The 19,643-nt window shown below is 50.5% G+C and overlaps 1 pseudogene; it reads right to left on the minus strand.

Annotated features, from left to right (window-relative positions):
• Positions 1–11,420: 11,420 nt before the first annotated feature.
• LOC149990300 (ATP-dependent RNA helicase DHX8 pseudogene) lies at positions 11,421–15,044 on the minus strand (annotated as a pseudogene).
• Between the last annotated feature and the right edge of the window lie 4,599 nt (positions 15,045–19,643).

Raw genomic sequence — 19,643 nt, forward strand, 5'->3', positions numbered from 1 at the left:
GATGCGCATGCGCGTGCAGCCACCGGCCCCTGCGGGTGTGTGGGGGGCGGTCCAGAGGGGAGTCACTCCACACCGTTCAGAAACAATGCCTACGACGACCTTCGACCTTCGGCTGGATGTGAATTTCACTGGCTCGGGGTGGGGTGGGGTGGGGGTGTGGGGGGTTATTACATCGTAACAGAACCCTTGGGCTGCTCCAATCGAAACAGAACCCATGGGCTGTTTAGTTAGGGGCCCAATTGCCTGCCACCAGAATTATAACTCTCAATACCGGAGTTTAGTGAAAATAAAAAGAACAGTTATATGGATTTAGATTATTTGCGGATTTCTGCCGTTAACTCTTATGTTTTTTAAAACACCCATAAACACATAGTTCTGCCTACCCCTACCAAACCAGGCTAGTTTTAGAAAAGTTAGAAATACCATTTTCCTACTTCCTAGACCCAGTTCAGCTTTACTGGTAGCTGCCAATCATTCAATTCTGATTGGGGAGGTCTTTCTGTGTTGTGGTGCCTGTCTGCTTTCAATCCAGAACCGCCTGGATTCTCAGCCTCCTTGTAAACTGCCTTCTCAAAGCCACATGCTATTTCCCTCTCAGACCAGCATTGAGAACCTAGCCTCTCTAATCCTCATGGAGAACTCCACTTCTTCAATCCACATGGGGAGAGAGAGCGTCTTCTTCCTGCAAACTGCATGGATCTCCCCTCCTTCTCAAACCGCATGGCGAGAGCCCCTCTAAAATGTCTGCAGCTGCTTTTTAAATCCCTTACTTTCTCCTCTGATGCAGTAGGCATGGCAACCAGTTCTGACCATTCATAGAACCTTACGCAGGCCATGTAAGCTCTTTCAGTGCCATCCCACAGTCCAAGACCCCTCCCATCTTCTTGGGGCTTGGAAGTATCAAAGCCATTTGCAAATTGTAACAAAGACTCTAGCCATTCTCGTAGGCAGCCGTCCGTCTCGAGAGACGATGGTGTAGCTTCTTAAGAGTCTATCTGCACCGCCGAGAATGACTGTGCAGTCCAACTCAGGAGTGACACGGTATCTGTCTCCTCCCGTGTTGAATCGACATCTTGTGATGACGCTGGAGTGTCCTCTCCAGTGAAGCTGAAGCTACAGAGCCTGGGCAGGGTGATATGGAGGGTCTGCTGTTGCCCATGCAGCAGACCCCCCCTCTCTTCGCAGCTGAAGGGTCCAAGGGAAAGACGGAGTCAATACAGCTTGGCTTCAGGTGCGCCGCAGGAGTTGCCGGTGTTGACTACAACGTCAAACCGCCTTAGGGACTCCGGCTCCGGATTTTCTGTCGGGGTTTACTCCCTTAGCCTTTCCCCTGAAGAGGTATGCCGCAAGGCAGCGGAGGTTTTTTGGAGTCAGAGTTTTCCTTCTCTGAGATTCTAGCCATTAACCCCAGGTTAGCAAAGGCATCTTAAACGCTGCTTCCTTTTCCCCATCCCCCAGCCACAAACTCTGGGGGGTTTTGGACATCCTTGTTCTGTAAAAACGTAACTTTGAGAACGCGGATGCCTGGGTGTGTCCTGTAGCGATGTCAATTGATGATCTCATGATTGCTTCCCATGCTATACCCCCGCCCCGCTCCCTCATACTGTTACAGAAACAGGGGAGTCCAAAAAATCCCCAGAGTTTGCTGCTGGGGGATGGGGAGAAGTAAGCAGCTTTTCAAATGCTTCCACATGCCTGAGGCTGGTGGCTACTGTCTTTCTTATGCAAAATGGCTTTAATGCATCCAAAGCCTCAGGCAGATGGGAGGAGTCTTGAACTAGGGGACGGTATGGAAAGCACACAGAGCCTACGTAAGGACCTGTGAATGGTCAGAACTGTTTGCAACGCCCACTGCGTCAGATGACGCAGTCAGGGATATATAAGCAGCTGCAGACATTTTAGACTCAGACTCTCTCTGGCTCTCGCTCGTGCTCTCACTCTGGGACTCTCGCTCTCTGGGTCGCGCTCTCGCTCTGGTGCTCTGACTCTCTCTCTGGCACGCTCGCGAGCTGGCTCTCCCTCTCTCGCTCTCTCGCTCTCTCGTGTGCTCCCTCCACGTGGCTTGGTGAAGGGGCCTTCTCCAGGTGGCTTGGAGAAGGGGTCTCCAGGCTGCTCTAAGAGGCTCTCGCCATGCGGTTTTGAGGAGGAGAGGAGATCTGCACGGTTTGCAGGAAGAAGGCAGTTTGCAAGGAGGCTGAGAATCCAGGCGGTCCTGCATTGAGAGCTGGAGGGCGCCACAGCACAGAAAGGACCTCCCCACTCAGATTGAATGATTGGCAGCTGCTGGTAAATCTGAACTGTGTTTGGAAAGTAGGGAAACGGTCTCTCTGACTTTCCTAAAACTAGCCTGGTTTGGTAGTGGGGAGGCAAGGATATGTATTTGTGGGTGTTTTAAAGAGCATAAGACTTAACAACAGAAATCCGCAAATAACTAAATCTGTATGACTGTTAAATAAACAATTCTTTTTCTTTTCACCAAACTCTGGTATTGAGAGTTATAATTTTGGCGGCGGGCAATCGGGCCCCTAACTAAAGAGCCCGTGGGTTTGTTTTCAATTGGAGCAGCCCAGGGGTTCTGTAACAATACCCCCACCCCCACCCCGTGTCTAGCATTTCAGTCTCCACGAGATGCTTCCTTTTTCTTCACACAAGTCACTTTCTCGTCTGTCCATCCATCCATCCATCCATTCATCCATTTGGTGTTGGAGTCGGGGAGAAGACAAACCAACAAAACAAAGACTCGCGATAATACCTGTGCCCGGTGTCATTTAACTAGCTCCTTCGGTGTTCTCTCCACCACCACCCTCCTCTATCTTCTTGCCGTCTCCCTCTAGGGTTGGACCGTTCCCAGCTATTTTATAGGAATGGAATCACACTCTCCCCGCCCGCCTGTCTGCTGAGGAGATGGAATGCGTTTGGCCGGCAGCTCAGAGGCACGCCGAACGCCCTGAACGGCCTACCCTACCCTACCCTGACGACAGCCCGCTCGTTTCTAGTCCTATAACGCCGGTACTTGGATGAAATAAATATTCTAGCTCATCTTAAAGCCCGGATACTCCTTCCCTCTCCTCAGAGCTCACGTGGCCATTGTCTTTCTCCTCTCTCTGTTTCAATTACTGGCCCACCCCACCCTGAGACTTTAGCAACTCGATCTGCATCTGAACGCTCACTCCTTGCCGGAGCGGTCCTCTTCCCTTTTCTCTGACCGCTCTGTTGGCGGATCTGCGACCCCCGTTTCTATCTGCTTTACAGAGTTCCGGGCCCGACAGAGCGGACGTCTGATCCCCTAGCGGGAGGTGACGCTATTCCCCGCCTGCCCGACCCAGGCCTTGCGCTCACAGCTGCAGATCGGGCCTGGCCCCCTTGTGCCCACGTGAACTGGGAATGAGGGGACGAACGGAGAAGGGAGACCTCGCCACCTCCCTCATGTCAGAACGTGGAGGCGGCTAGAATGCACACGTGGGCTTTTGGTACATGCTAATCAACCTGGCCCTGGACTTAGCCGTTCCCAAAGATATGCTGATGGACTTAGCCATTCCCAAAAATATGTTGATGGACTGAAATCATCCCCAAGGGAAATGGTAATGAACCCAGCCTGATATGTTATGTTAACTAACCTGTTATGTGTGTGTAGGGGGGGCGGCAAGCATTCAGATGTAAATTATCTACCAAATATGTTGATAAGCAAACTCACCCTCACCAAAATGTGTGGTTGACAAGTATAAAAAAGGTGCCTGCAGAAGAGCAGGTGGGACTCCTACGGGTCCACGGGGAGGACCGGGAGTCCCCATTCCCCGTCCCCCATTACCCCTGCTCCTATGGGCCCTTGAGTTGGTCCGGGAGCTGCCTCTCCCCTCCCCACTTCACCCTTTTCCCCCCTCAATAAACTCATTGCCTAATCCCACAGTGGTGTCTGGGTGACCTCTCAGAGCAAGGCTTCCCTGACCCCTCGATGCATGGAAGAACACCATGAGGGACTGTCTGTTGTGGAAAGGCTGTCAAAAGGGATTCCTGGTGTGAGAAACGCTCGCAACAAAATGCGGGGACACGGGACTTGAGCGGTAACCGAGACGGGTGTTTATGCACAGATCTGCAGCTCTTGACGCAGCCTATAAGCCAAATCAAGGTGTGCGCCGAAAAGATGGAGCTGGCTGTTTTTATTCTAATGCGAGTAAAGCGCCCACCACCACCACTAAATTAACTGAGGGTGAGAATTAACTTGGGGTGATCTGGTTATAGGTCTCTCTTCAGCTCTTCTTTGAAAATTTTTTATCTTGTTTGCTGGCTCATCTAGCTACATTTTCCCATTTCCTGGAGTTTGGTGATGACCATCCCCACCCCTACCCCCAAACCTTCGATCTCAGGTATCCTTGGTACTCCAAAACCTCTGGGCTGAGCTGCGGAATGCCACAAAACCAATGATGAAGGGAAGGAAGTCGGGCTTCAAGTCAATGATTTTGGAACATAAGGAGGGAACAAACAAACAGTCAACCAGTACAAAATGAAGAGACAAGAACCGAAAAATATGAGGAGAAGCTTAGGAACCGCTGGGACAACTTTAAAGGTGCCAACATACACCCTGGATGGGGTGGCTCAGTGGATTGAGTGCCAGCCTGTGAACCAAAGGGTCGCCAGTTTTATTCCCCATATGGGCACATGCCTGGGTTGCAGGCCAGGTCCTCATTTGGGGGCGAGCGTGAGGCAGCCACACATTGATGTTTCTCTCCCTCTCTCTAAAAATAAATTAATTAAATTAAATTAAAAATACAATTAAAAAAAAGGCAAAAGATGCCAACATCTGTATCATAGGGATGCCGGAAGGCTGAAAGGAGCAGAGGAAGAGCAAGAAATTGAGAGCTTAAGTAAAAGATAAAATAAAGGAGAATTTCCAAAATTTGGTGAAGGAAGTAGACATACAAGCCCAAGAAGCACAGAGAATCCCAAAAAAGCTAGACCCAAAGAGGACCACACCGAGATACATCATCATAAAAATGCCAAAGGTGAAAGATAAAGAGAGACTCTTAAAAGCGACAAGAGAAAAGCAGAGCGTTACCTACAAAGAGGTTCCTATAAGACTCTCAGCTGATTTCTCAAAAAAAACTTTGTAGTCAAGAAGGGACCGGCAAGACATATTCGATGTGATGAATGGCAAGGACCTACAACCAAGATGACTCTATCCACCAAAGCTATCATGTAGAATGGAAGGGCATAGAAAGTGCTTCCCAGACAAGGTAAAACGAAAGGAATTCATCATCACCAGGCCATTATCCTATGAAATAAATGTTAAAGGGACTTATTTAAGATAAAGAAGATCAGAACTATGAACGCTAAAATAACAGCAAACTCACAAACTATCAACAACTTAATCTAAAAAATAAAAACAAAATCCAACGAAGCAAACCAGAATAGGAACAGAATCATAGGTATGGGGGCCATTTGGAGAGTTATCAGCTGGGAGGGGGAGGAGGGAGAAATGGGGAAATGGTGCAGGCATTAAGAAGCATGATTGGTAGGTACAAAATAGACATAGGGAAAGGGGGTGTCGGGCAGAGGGGAGCAAAGAAAAAAATTGGGACTACTGTAACAGCATAATTAATAAAATATACTTAAAAAAACAAAAAGGCAACAAACAGACAAAAAAGCCTTTCCATTGAGAGGCCTAGGGAAGAAGCTTCTGGCCAATGTAAATCCATGGCCCTTCCTATGTACTCCCTTGCCCGAGATTTCTTCTCAGACGTGTCGTCAGTCTTCAGGTTCGTGTCATCCGTGGATGGGAATAACTCTAAATCTGCGACTGGCCTCTCAGCTGCCTTCTGGTCTGACCTGCCGTTCCCTTTAGTAACAGGAGACCTATTCTTCTGGTGACCCCTATAGTGGATCACTGCTGCCTGTTTCGGGAGTCTAACTGCTTTTAACAGATTTAAGATTTCCTGTCTGTGCTTAAAGAGGGAGTTCCTTTTAGTAAGGAGCTCCCTGAAACGTCAGGATACTCATAATCTGGCCAAGAGGTCTTGTTCTAGCAACGGTATGGGGCATTGTGGAATACTTGAGAAAGAATGCTTAAAAATTTGGCATTCAAATCGACAAGGAATGGGGCGTGTAAAAACAAGTCCTGGACTTTCCTTTAATCCCCCATGATATTACACGAGTTAGAGGAGAGAGGACCGGCCTAAGAGTTGAGGACAGAGTGAGTGGCCAAGAAAATTAACTCTCTTATGTGACACGTCCAGTCACCCAGGTTTTTTTTTTTTTTTTGGATTGTTTGTTTATTTGTTTGTTTGTTTTGGTAGAGATTGAGCTACTTGTGTAGCTTGGGGCCGACCCGCTCCCCGGGCACCTTCTTTGGTCCTCGAGTCCCGCTGATGCTATCTCCTGAAATGCTGATTCAAAAAAACCTATGCACCCCTGTGTTCTTAGCTACGCTATTTGCAATAGTCAAGTGCTGGAAACAGCCTAAGAGCCCGTCTGTAGATGAGTGGATAAGAAAACGGTGGTAGTTTACACCACGGAACACTATGCAGCGGAAAGAAAGAAGGGACTCCTGCCATCGACGATAACAGGTGTGGAATTAGGGAGAGTTATGCTCAGCGAAATAAGCCGGGCAATGAAAGACAGATGCCATACGATATCACCTGGTACAGCAAACTAATGAACAACACACACAAACGAGCAGAACTGAAACAGAGGCGTGCAAACAAGGAGCAGATTGGCAGTGACGAGGGGGGAGGGGGAGAACGGGGGTAAGAAGGGGAAGGGTCTAGTCAAGGAACTAGTACCAATGACCCAAGAACATGGATGACGTGGTGGGGATTGACTTGTGGGAGAAGGGGTGGGGGGAAGCAACGGGGGTGGGGTTGAGTGGGACAGACAAATGTAATGGAAAAACAATAAAATATTAAGGAAAAAAATAAAAAGGACAATCTCTTAGGCTTCAAACCCTCTGTCTTCTCAGATCTCTGACCATCTAAATAAAGTGCCCATGAAAGATTCAATCCCTGTATCTGCTCATGACTGGGTCTGGTAGATGACAAGCGGCACGGACACCGGTTTTTCCGGTTTTGCTTTACTTAAATTCACTCACATTTTCCTCTTGCCTTTTTCTGTACGTGCACCTGAAGTTTATCGAGAGGGGAGGGGTGGATAAAGCGACCTGTTTTCATTGTTTTTTAAGGGAGGGCGGTTAACGAGTGAACAGTCATGGTCCCTCCCCTCCCCCCACACGAGAGGACCTCTGTCCTTCCCCCACACACCCCCTTTGTTAAGAGTTGCCGGTCTGTGGGGTTCTTTCCCGTTTCTCCATCGTCCTTCCTCTTTTTTACGGCGAGGAGGAGGCGAGTGACATCGCCAGCGAGTGTGTGGAGAGGCACTGAGAATTTCCTCTGGAGAGCCAGTGGGTGGAGGCAGGACGGATCCATCCATCCATCCATCCCTCCGTCCACGCGTCCACCCGTACGCCTGGGAAGTTAAAGAGGAAGCAGAAACACCAGCGCCTGGAACACGGTGTTGCTGTGGGTGTGTGCTTGCCTGTCCCGTGACCCGGGGGTCCGTCGCCTTGGACCCTTGACCACACGGACCCTCGACCCTGTCGCGTCGCTCCCCGCCCCCACCGCCACCCAGGATTCTCAAATGGCGGAGGGCTGCTTCTTAAGACTGGGAAATGGAGGCGGACACCTTTAGCTCGGAACCTGCCCGGCCGGTTTCTCAGACATCATTCCCCCCCCCACTCTCTCCCTGGCAGTTTGGAAGCTGCGGGCCTAAGGGTGGGGGAAGTCAAAGGAGCCCGAGGCGGAGGCGGCACCGAGGTCAGAGGCTCAGAGTTCCACCCAGAACTTTTTGCATTTGAACGAATGCCATTCGAACGCCTTGGAGTGAGGTCTCTTGGAATGAATCGCCCTGACCTTCCCTCCCGGCGCCGACCCTGCCCCCACACACCACCCCGCCAGGGCTCTGGTCCGCAGGAAAGTCAAACAGCGGGGTCAAGCGAGGTCGGCTTGTCCTCGTGGACCGAGCGGCCGAGGTGGCCAGACGTTTGTGGATGAGAGGGGACCGGCCCTGGGACCTTTATGCCCGTCCTTCCGCATCCTTCTCTGGCCCAGGAGAGGGCCGGGGCGGTGAGAGACGAGCGGGGGAGGGGAGACTCGGACCCCGGTAGGACGGTCGCTGGCGGGTTGTCGCGCGATACTGAGGTGCCCCTTGTTGGGAGTGCAGAAGGTAAACGGCCCCCGTTCGACCCTTCCAGTTTCAGTAAAGGCCCGAGTTTGAGCTAGGAAAGGTTCTACGGATTTTCTGAGAAAAGGGACCGGCCCATCCATCGTCACCTCCTGCCCAAAATTCCTGGGGAAATATCTCCACGGGAAGACTTCTTTTTGTTTGTTTACAAAAATAAGCAGATGGGGCGGGCCAGACCAGCCCTCCCTCCCTCCCGCCTATACCGACGACCCATTAATTTACCGTCTTAGGCACAGTTGTCATTTAGTCTGGTCGTTTGCATAAAAACAAAAGAGATTGATCATGTAGGCCTTTTTAAAAAAACTGATTTTCTTATTGCATCTCCCCCGCCCCCTCCCCCGCATTACCATCTAGACCCTAGGCCCCTTATTCCGCTCCCCCCGCCCCCTCCGCCCCCAAACAGGCCTTGGTCAATTCATTCTGGTGGGACGTTACAGGGCCACCGGGTAGGAAGAAACCTAGAAGTGCTTCACTATTGCTTATGAAAGTACACTTCACCTAATCTCTTTAAGAAACGGAGGGTTTTCACAGGGGCGGTGGGGGGGGGGCGGTAAGGGGAAAGCAATGGGGGGAAAGTGGGACAACTGTAATAGAAAAGCAATAAAAAAGGAAGAGAAAGAAAAGAAATGGAGTTTTCTTATGTCTGAGAAACAGATGATGAATGATTAGCGTTATTTTTCAACAAAAAAGTTATAAAAGACACGATCATCCTATTCGGTTGATGGTACCCATGTCCCGTGATTGATCTCTGTTTATCCAATCATCTATGAGCCAGCGCCTCTTCAGATCTACGTTAGGACAAAAAAAAAAAAATGCCTCTCTGGAGGAAGGTGTGCAAGGCACGTCGCCCCTGTTCAAAACCCTTTCACCCACTACACTTAGTTTTGGAGTGAGGGGAATAATTTAGGATTTTCATTTATATTTTAATTGTTTAAAGACACTGTCTTTCTGCTTAATTTTCACATGAACACATTGGCTGGTGAAGGAGGTTTCATACTTGTCAGAACATGGATGCAGCTAGAATGCACACCTGGACTTTTGGTATATGCTGATCATCCTGGCCCTGGACTTAGCCATTCCCAAAGATATGCTGATGGACTTAGCAGTGCCCAAAAATGTGTTGATGGACTGAAACCATTCCCAGGGGAAATGGTAATGAACCTAGCCCAATGTGTTAACTAACCTTGTGTGTGTGGGGGGGAGCAATCAGATGTAAATGATCTGCTGAATATATTGATAAGCAAACGCACCCTCACCAAAATGTGTGATTAACAAGTATAAAAAAGGTACCTGCAGAAGTACCGGTGGGACTCCTACGGGCCCGCGAGGAGGACCGGGAGTCCCCATTCCCCATTCCCTTTCTCCTCATTCCCCTTGCTCCTATGGGCCCTTGAGTTGGTCCGGGAGCTGCCTCTCCCCTTCTACCCGCTTCCTCCTTCCTTTGTTCCCTCAATAAACCAGTTATCCATTCCCACAGCAGTCTCTGGGCAATTTCTCAGAGCAGGGCTGCCCTGACAATACTTAGATTTTGTTTTGCTTTTTCTGACCCCAGGGCGGTGAGATTTTTCTTTTCTACACACATAATTTAAGTGTCCATTGACGTGCAGAGAATGAAAGCTATTTAATGTCAATCTGTTTTTGTAGATGAAAAAGCCATGTACAGTGTTCTGTTTAATAATACTATCCTTGCCCTGGCTGGGGTGGCTCAGTGGATTGAGCACTGACCTGTGATCCAAGGGGTCATGGTTTGGTTCCCCGGTTTCTGGTCAGGGTGCATGCCTGTGTTGCAGGCTGGGTCCTTGCTTGAGGGTGTGTGAGAGGCAACCACATGTGGATGTTCCCCCCCCCCCCGAAAATAAGGAAATAAAATATTTTTTTGTTGTTGTTTCCTTAAGAAAATGAGCATTTCCAGGAGGTCAATACAAAGTACAAGGGTTGAACAGGAGGAGAAAGTGGGGGCCAACACTTTCTCTGAGCTTCATGGCACCCTCCCCCACAGAGTACCGGGGTCCTCACCGTGTCCATCTGTCAGTCCAGGTGTCAGATGCTCCTGACGCCCCCATTTCCCATCCCAGTGCTGCACAAGTTGTCCTTTCCTTGGAGATGATGCAGTGCATCCCTGGGTTGGCTGCAAGCCCCAGCCATCCCCAGTGACTTGGGGTAATGGGGCCTGAAGGCCCTGGTCAACCCAGGCATAAATCCCTGTTTCAATGTTACTGTTACAGAAACAGGGGTATTCCAAAAAACCCCAGAGTTTGCGGCTGGGGTATGGGGAAAAGGAAGCAGCTTTTAGAATGCCTCCACATGGCTGAGGCTGGTGGCTAGTGTCTTTTTTTATGCAAGATGGCTTTAATGCATCCAAAGCCTCAGGTAGATGGGAGGGGACTTGGACCAGGGGACGGTACAGAGAAAGCACACAGAGCCTGCGTGAGGTTCTGTGAATGGTCAGAACTGGTTACCGCACCCACTGCATCAGAGGATGTAGTCAGGGATTTCAAAAGAAGCGGCAGACATTTTAGGCAGGCTGACTGTGCAGATTTAACTAAGACTGAGGCTGACTATGTGCATTTGACTGAGGCTGAGGCTGACTGTGCGGATTACAAAATGACTAACTATACAGTTTACAAGGAGGCTGAGAATCCACGAGGTTCTGGATTAAAAGCTGGTGGACCCCATAACACCGACGAGGTCTCCCCAATTAGGATTGAACCATTGGCAGCTACTGGTAAAGCTGAACTGTGTTTGGAAAGTAGGGAAAGGGTTTCTCTGACTTTTCTAAAACTAGCCTGGTTTGGTAGGGGGGAGGCAAGGATATGTGTTTATGGGTGTTTCAAAGAACATAAGACTTAACAACAGAAATTCGCAAATAACTAAATCTATATTTAGTTAAATCTGTTAAATAAACAATTCATTTTCTTTTCACTAAACTCTGGTATTGAGAGTTATAATTTTGGCGGCGGGCAATCGGGCCCCTAACTAAAGAGCCCGTGGGTTTGTTTTCAATTGGAGCAGCCCAGGGGTTGTGTAACATTACCGTGAGGGAAGAAATACAAATCAAACTTGGCAAACATCCAGTTAAGAGATGTAGTCAGTCCACTGGACAGCCGTGTCCTCTCGATCAGGATTTCACCAATAAGAGTAAGTCCAAGCCCTGGGCCGCTGCTGCAAGAGAGGCAAACAAGTCGTCCTTCTCAGCGCCGCTGGAAAGCCCGGGATATTCTCCAGGCGTTGGGCTCCTCGTAGCGATTGTACAAGGGTTCAAGACGCTGCTGCTTCTTCTGCTTGCTTAGGTTCATCAGGTCGGAGACCTTGAAGAAGGCCGGAGCCAACTCCGCGAGCCACCGGGGGTCGATGGTGGTGACCTCACGCATGTACTCCTTCGTGGTCAGCACCAGCTCATGGTACACCACCCATTCCGGCTGTCTGTTGAAGAGAGCGCTGGAAGGATGGATGTAGACCGCCTGCTGGTCGGTCAGTGTCCGGTAACCTTCCTGAGGGTCTTTCTTGGCAGCATTTCGGAAGAACCCACTGCAGATGGCCTTCCGCACTCGGACTGCGGACTTACCGCAGGAAACCACATCCAGCTTGTGTCTGTCCATTATGCCTAACATCTGCTTGCGAATGTCCTGGGCCCGCTGCAGAGAACGAGCCTGGATAAAGTTCTCATAGCACCATGGTTTGGAGAACTTGTTGTCCTTCCAAGAGTTGTACACGGCTAGCAGGGTGAGATGGTCTCCTTCCGTCTGGTGGAATTTGGCCTTCTTCTGATCGGCGAGGGCTTGTTTATCCTTGGGCCTGTAGAAGACGTTCTGCACAGACAGCATGGACACGATGGTCAGCATTTCCTTACTGCAGCCCAGGTGCACAGACATGATCAGCATTTTGCACAGCATCGGTTCCAGAGGGAATTCTGCCATCCTGCGGCCCAGACGAGTAAGCAGACCCTCGTCATCCAGTGCCCCCAGCGTATACAGCTGCTCCATAGCGGTTATCAAGGTTTCCATTGGTGGGGCATCCATGAAGTCGAAGGACAGCAGGTCATCGATGCCCATGGCCTTGAGCGAGAGCACTGTGCTTGCTAAGTTGGTTCTCTGGATTTCCGGCACATTAGTGGTCAGCATTTCATCTCGGGAGGCACGTTCTGTGTACAGCCTGTAACACTTCCCTGGGCCTGTTCTCCCAGCTCTGCCAGCTCGTTGCTTTGCTTGAGCCTGAGAAATAGGAGTCACCACGAGCTGGTCAATTCCTGTCTTGGAATTGTAAACTTTCTGCTTCACAAATCCAGGGTCCACCACATAGTAGATGCCATCGATAGTCAGCGATGTCTCTGCAATGTTGGTGGCAATCACGACCTTTCTGCTGCCGGGTGGAGCTGGGTCAAAGATTCGGGTCTGCATCTCACTGGGAAGAGCAGAATACACTGGGAGGATAATCAACTCAGGAACATCAGGTCCAAGGGATTTCATTCTTTCATACAGCATCTCGCAGGCCGTGTCGATCTCCTCCTGACCAGTCAGGAAGACTAGGATGTCACCTGGTGGTTCTGTTAAATGGATCTGCATGACAGTGATCAAGCTGGCATCCAAATAATCGGTCTCGGGTTCCTTTGTGTACAATATTTCCACTGTATATGTTCGACCGGGGATGGTAAAGATGGGAGCTTCATAGAAGTATTGAGAAAACTTCACTGCATCCAAGGTAGCTGAGGTGACAATCAGTTTCATGTGCTGCCGTCTCTGAACTGTCTTCTTCAACAACCCAAAGAGCACGTCAGTGTGGATCGTTCTCTCGTGCGCCTCATCCAACATGACGACTGCGTACTGAGTGAGGTCGGGGTCAATCAGGCACTCTCGAAGCAACATCCCATCTGTCATGTACTTAATGACCGTTTCAAGGCTGGTACAGTCCTCAAATCGAACGGTGTAGCCCACCTCTTGGCCTAAGCAACAACCAAACTCCTCTGACACTCTTTTGGCCACTGACATGGCTGCCACTCTTCTGGGCTGGGTACATCCAATCTTGCCCCTGGAAGTGTAGCCCGCCTCCACCAGGTACTGGGTGATCTGCGTTGTCTTCCCAGATCCTGTCTCTCCGATAACAATCAGGATCTGATTGTCATGGACAGCCTGAACCAGCTGCTCCTTCAGTTTGTAGATGGGCAGGCTCTCTCTCTGCTCAATGATTGACATCTGGGTCTTTTTTCCATAAGCAGCTTTGTTGCCCCCAAAGGCATGCTTCTTCCACTCAGGAATGTCATTGGGCATCATTCCAATACCCCTCATGTTGGCCGGAATCTGCCTGCCTCCCGCATCAGGCAGAGGATCAACCCAATGTTTGTTGAGTCCTGTGGGAATAGAATCCATCTCAGCTTCCCGCTGCGCCTGCTTGAGTTCCCGCCTTTCTTTGGCCAAGGCACTCTGCATCATAGCTGCTTGGGAGAGGGAGCCATCTGGGTTCTTAACGATTTTAATAGGGCTCATGTCCATGCTTTGCTTGGTGTACCCTCTCAGGAATGGAGGCTCTCCCTCAACCAGTTCGACCTCAAGGTCCTCATCTTCTTCATCATCCACTTTAGGACGAATGCCAGTCTCTTCATCAAAGTCTGGAAACTCTTCTTTGGAAAGAACATTGGCAGCGACCATCTGTTTGATCTCCCACTTCTCTGGGTCAGAGATTCGGGTAAGGCGCTTGCGCTCCAATGAGTCATCCTCTACTTGAGGGGCACTGACAAGGGAGAGATGAGTGGGTCTGTCCGGATTCCTCATTGAGATCTCCTCATTGGCCTCCCCAACAAGATCTCGACTTCGATTTGGGTTTAGATCTTCTCCGGTCTCTTGATCCACATCCTTCATGCTTAGGCTGGTCTTGGCCCCGGTGGAGGACAACACTTTGACCTTGACTCTCTGGCCTTTGCTCACCACATTGGCCACATTAGCCATACGGCCTTCCCGCCGGAGCTCAGAGATGTGCACCAGGCCTTCCCAACGCTTCCTTAGTCCCTCCAGCTGCACAAAGCATCCAAACTGCATGATGCTGGTAACCTTGCCATTGTAAATGTCCCCAATGGCGAGCTCTTCTAGAGGAGGGCGGTCCACATGCTTATCCTGCCATCTGTCCACATTTCTCTCCCCATACCTGTTTCGGTCCTTCTGGTCCTTGGGGGGACTCTGACTTCTGCTCCTAGGCCGATATCTAGACTTCCCTTTATTCCTCTCCCGGGTCCTAGAACGTGATCGAGAGTGGGACCGGTGTTTCCGCTTGCGGTCTCTCTCACGGTCTCGTTCTCGCTCTTGTTCTCGGTCCCGGCTCCAGCTCCGCTTCTTCTTTGTCTTGTGTCTGTGCTCCGCATCTCTTTGCTTCTCCGTGCCAGCTGCACTGGGCATTAGAACCTCCAGCTCTTTCAGGACATTCACAGCAACTTTCACATCATCCTTATCCAGCAGGGTCCAAACAGAAGGGTTGTCTGGTTGACAAAGGACTGGGAAGATTTCCTTCAACTTTTCTTTTTCAGTTTTGGGTTTAACAACTGGATCTTTGCTAGCAGAAGGCTTTGCTGGAGGTCGCATGGTTTGTATGAGATGCAGCAAGTTACTAATAAGAGAATCCGTGAATTCTGCACCATTTTTGATCAGGGAAGCCTTAAAAGTACCAAAGGTGGTATTTTTCTCAGCAAGACTGATCACAAATTCAGCCAGATCCTTGTCGTTGATCCCCAAGTGATTGTCCAGCTCGGTGCAAACCTTCGACACTAAAGACAGATACTCGAGTTTGGCGAGTTCTTCGGCCGGGCCTGTCTCCGTCCCAGCTACGGCTCCCACCATGGCTATAGCTACAGCCGTCGCTACGGCTCTTCCCGACCCCCTACCCGCACTTGGTGGTGGTGGTGGTGTGAGAAACGCTCACAATAAAAACTGGGACACAGGACTTGAGCAGTAAAGCGAGGCCTCTATTCACGAGTCTGCAGAGCCGGGCGCACCCTCACAGCCAGGAGAATGTGCGTGCCAAGTAGACAAAGGAAACTGGTTTTATAATCTTAGCTTCCCCACCCTGAAATTGCCCTGAAAGTGATTATTTTCCCCACCCGAAAATTGCCAACCTAAAGTGATTAGCTTCCCCACCCTAAAGTGAGAGCGATTAGCTTCCCCGCCCTAACGCAATTAGCTCCCCCTCCCCCTCCTTCTTCCACGTTTCTCCATTACTGGTTACTCCGGAATTACAATCTAACATGGTTAACTAAATGCCCCTATTGTGATTTGCAGATATGCCAGTGCTGTCAACTCCCTTCTCAGAGATCCTCTAATTACATTTGCCCTTAAGACCCTCTAATTACATTTTCCTTTTGTTACTAATGACTTTCTACCGGTTTGGGAGTCACTATGTCCTTGTTTCTTACAGTGGTATTTAGGGGTTAGGGGGGTGGTTAGTAGAAGGTCCACTGTGGGCCCTGTTGTGCCAGGTGAGAGGGAGGACAGGGACCACACCAGGAGAGCAGAGAGAGGAAACCAACTCTTGGCTACAATGTATTGAAAACTTCCCACCATCATGTGGCCGGAACCACACAGTTGGCATGCGTCATGGTGGCGCTATGCGTGTAATAGGCTCTTCCATGGTCCCCATTGGACAAATGCCCAAGCGGAGGTTTTGGGTCTTGGCTCTGCCTCTTTCTAGCTGTGTAGCCTAGAGGTCAGTGACCTACCCAGAGTCCCTGCTCCTCCACCGCCACCAACAACCCCAAAATCTGGGAGAGAAAGAAAGCAAAGCATTCTCCTTTCATGGACTAGAGACTTGTAGAACCTTAATGCCCAGTTCCAGCTCGCCCCACCCAAGTTATGGATTTGGGGATTTTCAGTGCCTCCTTATGAGAACAATATACAAAGCTTTCCTGTGCACCCAGTGGCTCAGAGAGCCACAGGGGACAGGGACTCCTGAATGGCCAAATGGAGTCAACCACCAAGAGCTTTCTGCACTTGAATGAATGCCATTCGAATGCCTTAGAGTGAGGTCTTTTGGAATGACTCGCCCTGACCTTCCCTCCCGGTCCCAACCCTTCCCCCACACCCTAGTCAAACAGGGGATAAAGCCCAATCTGCTTATTATATTGGGCGGCGTGACATTTGTGAATGAGTGGAGACTGGTTGTGGGACAGTTGTGCCCCGCCCTCCCGCATCCCTCTCTGGCCCAGGAGAGGGCCGGGGCGGTGGGAGACGGGCGGGGGAAGGGAGACTCGGATCCTGGGAGGATGGTCGGTTGGTCGCTGGCGGGCTGCTGCCTGCTGCTGAGGTGTCCCTTGCTGGGAGGGCGGAACTTAACGCACCCCAACCCCCTCCCCATTTCTGAAAAGGCCCGAGTCTGAGGCAGAAAAGGTTCTTTAGATTTTCCAGTAAAAGGGACCGGCCCGCCCATCCTCTCTTCCTACTCGAGCTTCCTGGGGAAATATCTCTACGGGAAGACTTTTTTCCTTTTTTTAACAAAAATGAGCAGACGGGGCGGGTCAGACCAGCCCCCCCCAACCCCAAACCCCTGCCTACACCGATGACCCATTAATTTACCATCTTAAGCCCAGTTGCCATTTAGCTTGATTGTTTGCATAAACATCAAAGAGATTGATCGCGTAAGCCTTTTTAAAAAGAAAATGATTTTCTTATAGCATGCACCGCCCCCCTGCTTTACCATCTAGGCCCTAGGCCCCTTATTCTACTCCCCCGCCCCCTCCACCCGAAAACAGACTTTGGTCAATCCAATGTGCTGGAACGTTACAGGGCCACTGAGTGGGGATGTGAGAAACGCTCACAATAAAAACTGGGACACAGGACTTGAGCAGTAAAGCGAGGCCTTTGTTCACGAGTCTGCAGAGCCGGACGCACCCTCACAGCCAGGAGAATGTGTGCGACAAGTAGACAAAGGAACCTGGTTTTATAGTTTTGGCTTCCCCACCCTGAAATTGCCACACTAAAGTGATTATTTTCTCCACCCTAAAAATGCCACCCTAAAGTGAGAGTAATTAGGTTTCCCACACTAACGCAACTAGCTACACCCCCGCCCCCTCCCCCCCCCGCCGCTCCTTTTTCCCCCGTCACTTCATGACTGGAAACTCCGGAGTTACAATCTAACATGTTTATTTAAATGCCCCATTGTGATTTGTAGATATGCTAATGATGTCAACTTCCTTCTCCGAGATCCTTTAATGGCATTTGCCCTTAACACCCTTTAATTACATTTGCCCTTTGTTACTAATGACTTTTTACTGGTTTGGGAGTCACTATGACCTTGTTTCTTACAGGGAGAAACCTACAAATGCCTCACCATTGCCTATGAAAGTACACTTCACGAGATCTGAGCGCCGTTGCTATTTTTCTGAAGCTCCTCTTGGCCACTTGCTGAGACACCCCGCCGCCAAAAATGCCTCGAATTGTGACTAAGGGGGGGCATGTGGAGGAATAGAGAGGATGAAATTCTGAAAGCAGCGGTTGTGAAATATGGGGAAAGTCAGCTGCCTAGGATTGCTTCATTGCTGCCTAGGGAATCGGCAAGGCAGTGCAAAGCCAGATGGTATGAGTGGCTGGATCCAAGCATTAAGAAAACAGAATGGTCCAGAGAAGAAGAGGAAAGACTCTTGCCTTTGGCCAAGAGGAAGCGAGACTTCGGTTACAGAGCCCCTGGGCTGCTCCAATTGAAAACAAACCCACGGGCCCTTTAGTTAGGGGTCCGATTGCCCGCCGCCAAAATTATAACTCTGAGTATTCCATTTGAGTGAAAAGAAAATTGTTTATTTAACAGGTACACATATCCTTGCCTTCCGTCTACCAAACCTAGCCAGTTTTGCGCGGGGAGGGGTCAGAAACACCGTTTCCCTCCTTCTTAGGCACAGTTCATCTTTACCAGCAGCTGCCAGTCACTCCATCTGATTGGGTAGGTCCTTTCTGTGCTGTGGTGCCCTCCAGCTCTCAATGTAGGGCCACCTGGATTCTCAGCCTCCTTGAAAACTGTTCTTTCTGTAAGCCGCGTGGATCTCCTCTCCTTCTCCAGAGCACCTCTGCGAACACTCACCAGCGAGGGAGACAGCCCCAGAGCGTGCCCCCACCCCCACCCCCCGCCCTGCAGTGTTCGCAGCTGCCTATATATCCCTGAGTGCGTCCTCTGACGCAGTGGGTGTTGCCAATAGTTCTGACCATTGGCAGAACCCCACGTAGGCTCTGTGTGCTTTCCATACCGTGCCCTGGTTCAAGACCCCTCCCATCCACCTGAGGCCTTGGAAGCATCCAAACAAGTTTGCATAAGCAAAGACACCAGCCACCAGCCTCAGGCGTGTGGAGGCATTCTGAAAGCCGCTTATTTCTCCCCATCACCCAGCCGCAAACTCCGGGCAGTTTTGGACTCCCCTGTTTCTGTAACAACTCGACCTGGGGTACCTGGGCGTTCGGACGTCTGGTGGCGTTTCGGCCTGCGCCTGAGCCCGACCTGCTTCTCTCTGAGCCATGGCGGACGGGGGCAAGTCCTACAGCGAGCACGATGATCGCGTCAGTTTCCCTCGAAGAAGAAAGAAAGGCCAGGGTCCTTCCCGGTGGAAGTGTGGCGAGGGGAACCGTAGGCCTGGAAGAGGAGGTGCTGGCCTTTGGCCTTCCCGCCTTGAGGACGACGACAGAGATGTGGCAATGAGTGACGCCCAGGATGTTCCTCGAGTACGATACGACCCCTATGTGGTGCGACCCGACCGCCGGGGCGATAGCTGGCATGATCGAGACCGCATTCACGTTACTGTGCGGAGACACAGAGTTCCTCCACAGAGAGCAGGGGCCGGCACCGGCCAGGACGGGACCTCGAAGAGCTGGTTTAAGATTACGATTCCTTACGGCAGGAAATATGACAAGTCATGGCTCCTGAGTAGGATTCGGAGCAAGTGCAGTGTCCCTTTCACCCCCATTGACTTTTGCTACGAAAACACACGGGCCCAGTTCTTTGTTGAGGATGCCAGTACCGCCTCTGCATTGAAGGCTGTCAACTCTAAGATTTTGGATCAGGAGAACCGAAGGATCTCTATCATCGTCAACTCCTCTCCTCCGCCACTTCCTGTACAGAATGAACTGAAGCCAGAGCAGGTGGAGCAGCTGAAGCTGATCGTGAGCAAACGGTACGATGGCTCCCAAAAAGCGCTTGACCTCCAGGGCCTCCGTTCAGACCCAGACCTGGTGGCCCAGAACATCGATGTTGTCCTCAATCGTAGAAGCTGTATGGCAGCCACCCTGCAAATCATTGGGGAAAACCTCCCTGAGCTCTTGTCCTTGAACTTGAGTAATAACAAGCTCTATAGGCTGGATGACATGTCCAGCATTGTGCAGAAAGCACCCAACCTGAAGGTCCTAAGCCTCTCCGGAAACGAGTTGAGATCTGAGCGGGAACTGGACAAGGTAAAAGGG

This window comes from Furipterus horrens, unplaced genomic scaffold, assembly GCF_987537825.1.
Source record: "Furipterus horrens unplaced genomic scaffold, mFurHor1.1.pri manual_scaffold_18, whole genome shotgun sequence".
Lineage (NCBI taxonomy): Eukaryota > Metazoa > Chordata > Mammalia > Chiroptera > Furipteridae > Furipterus > Furipterus horrens.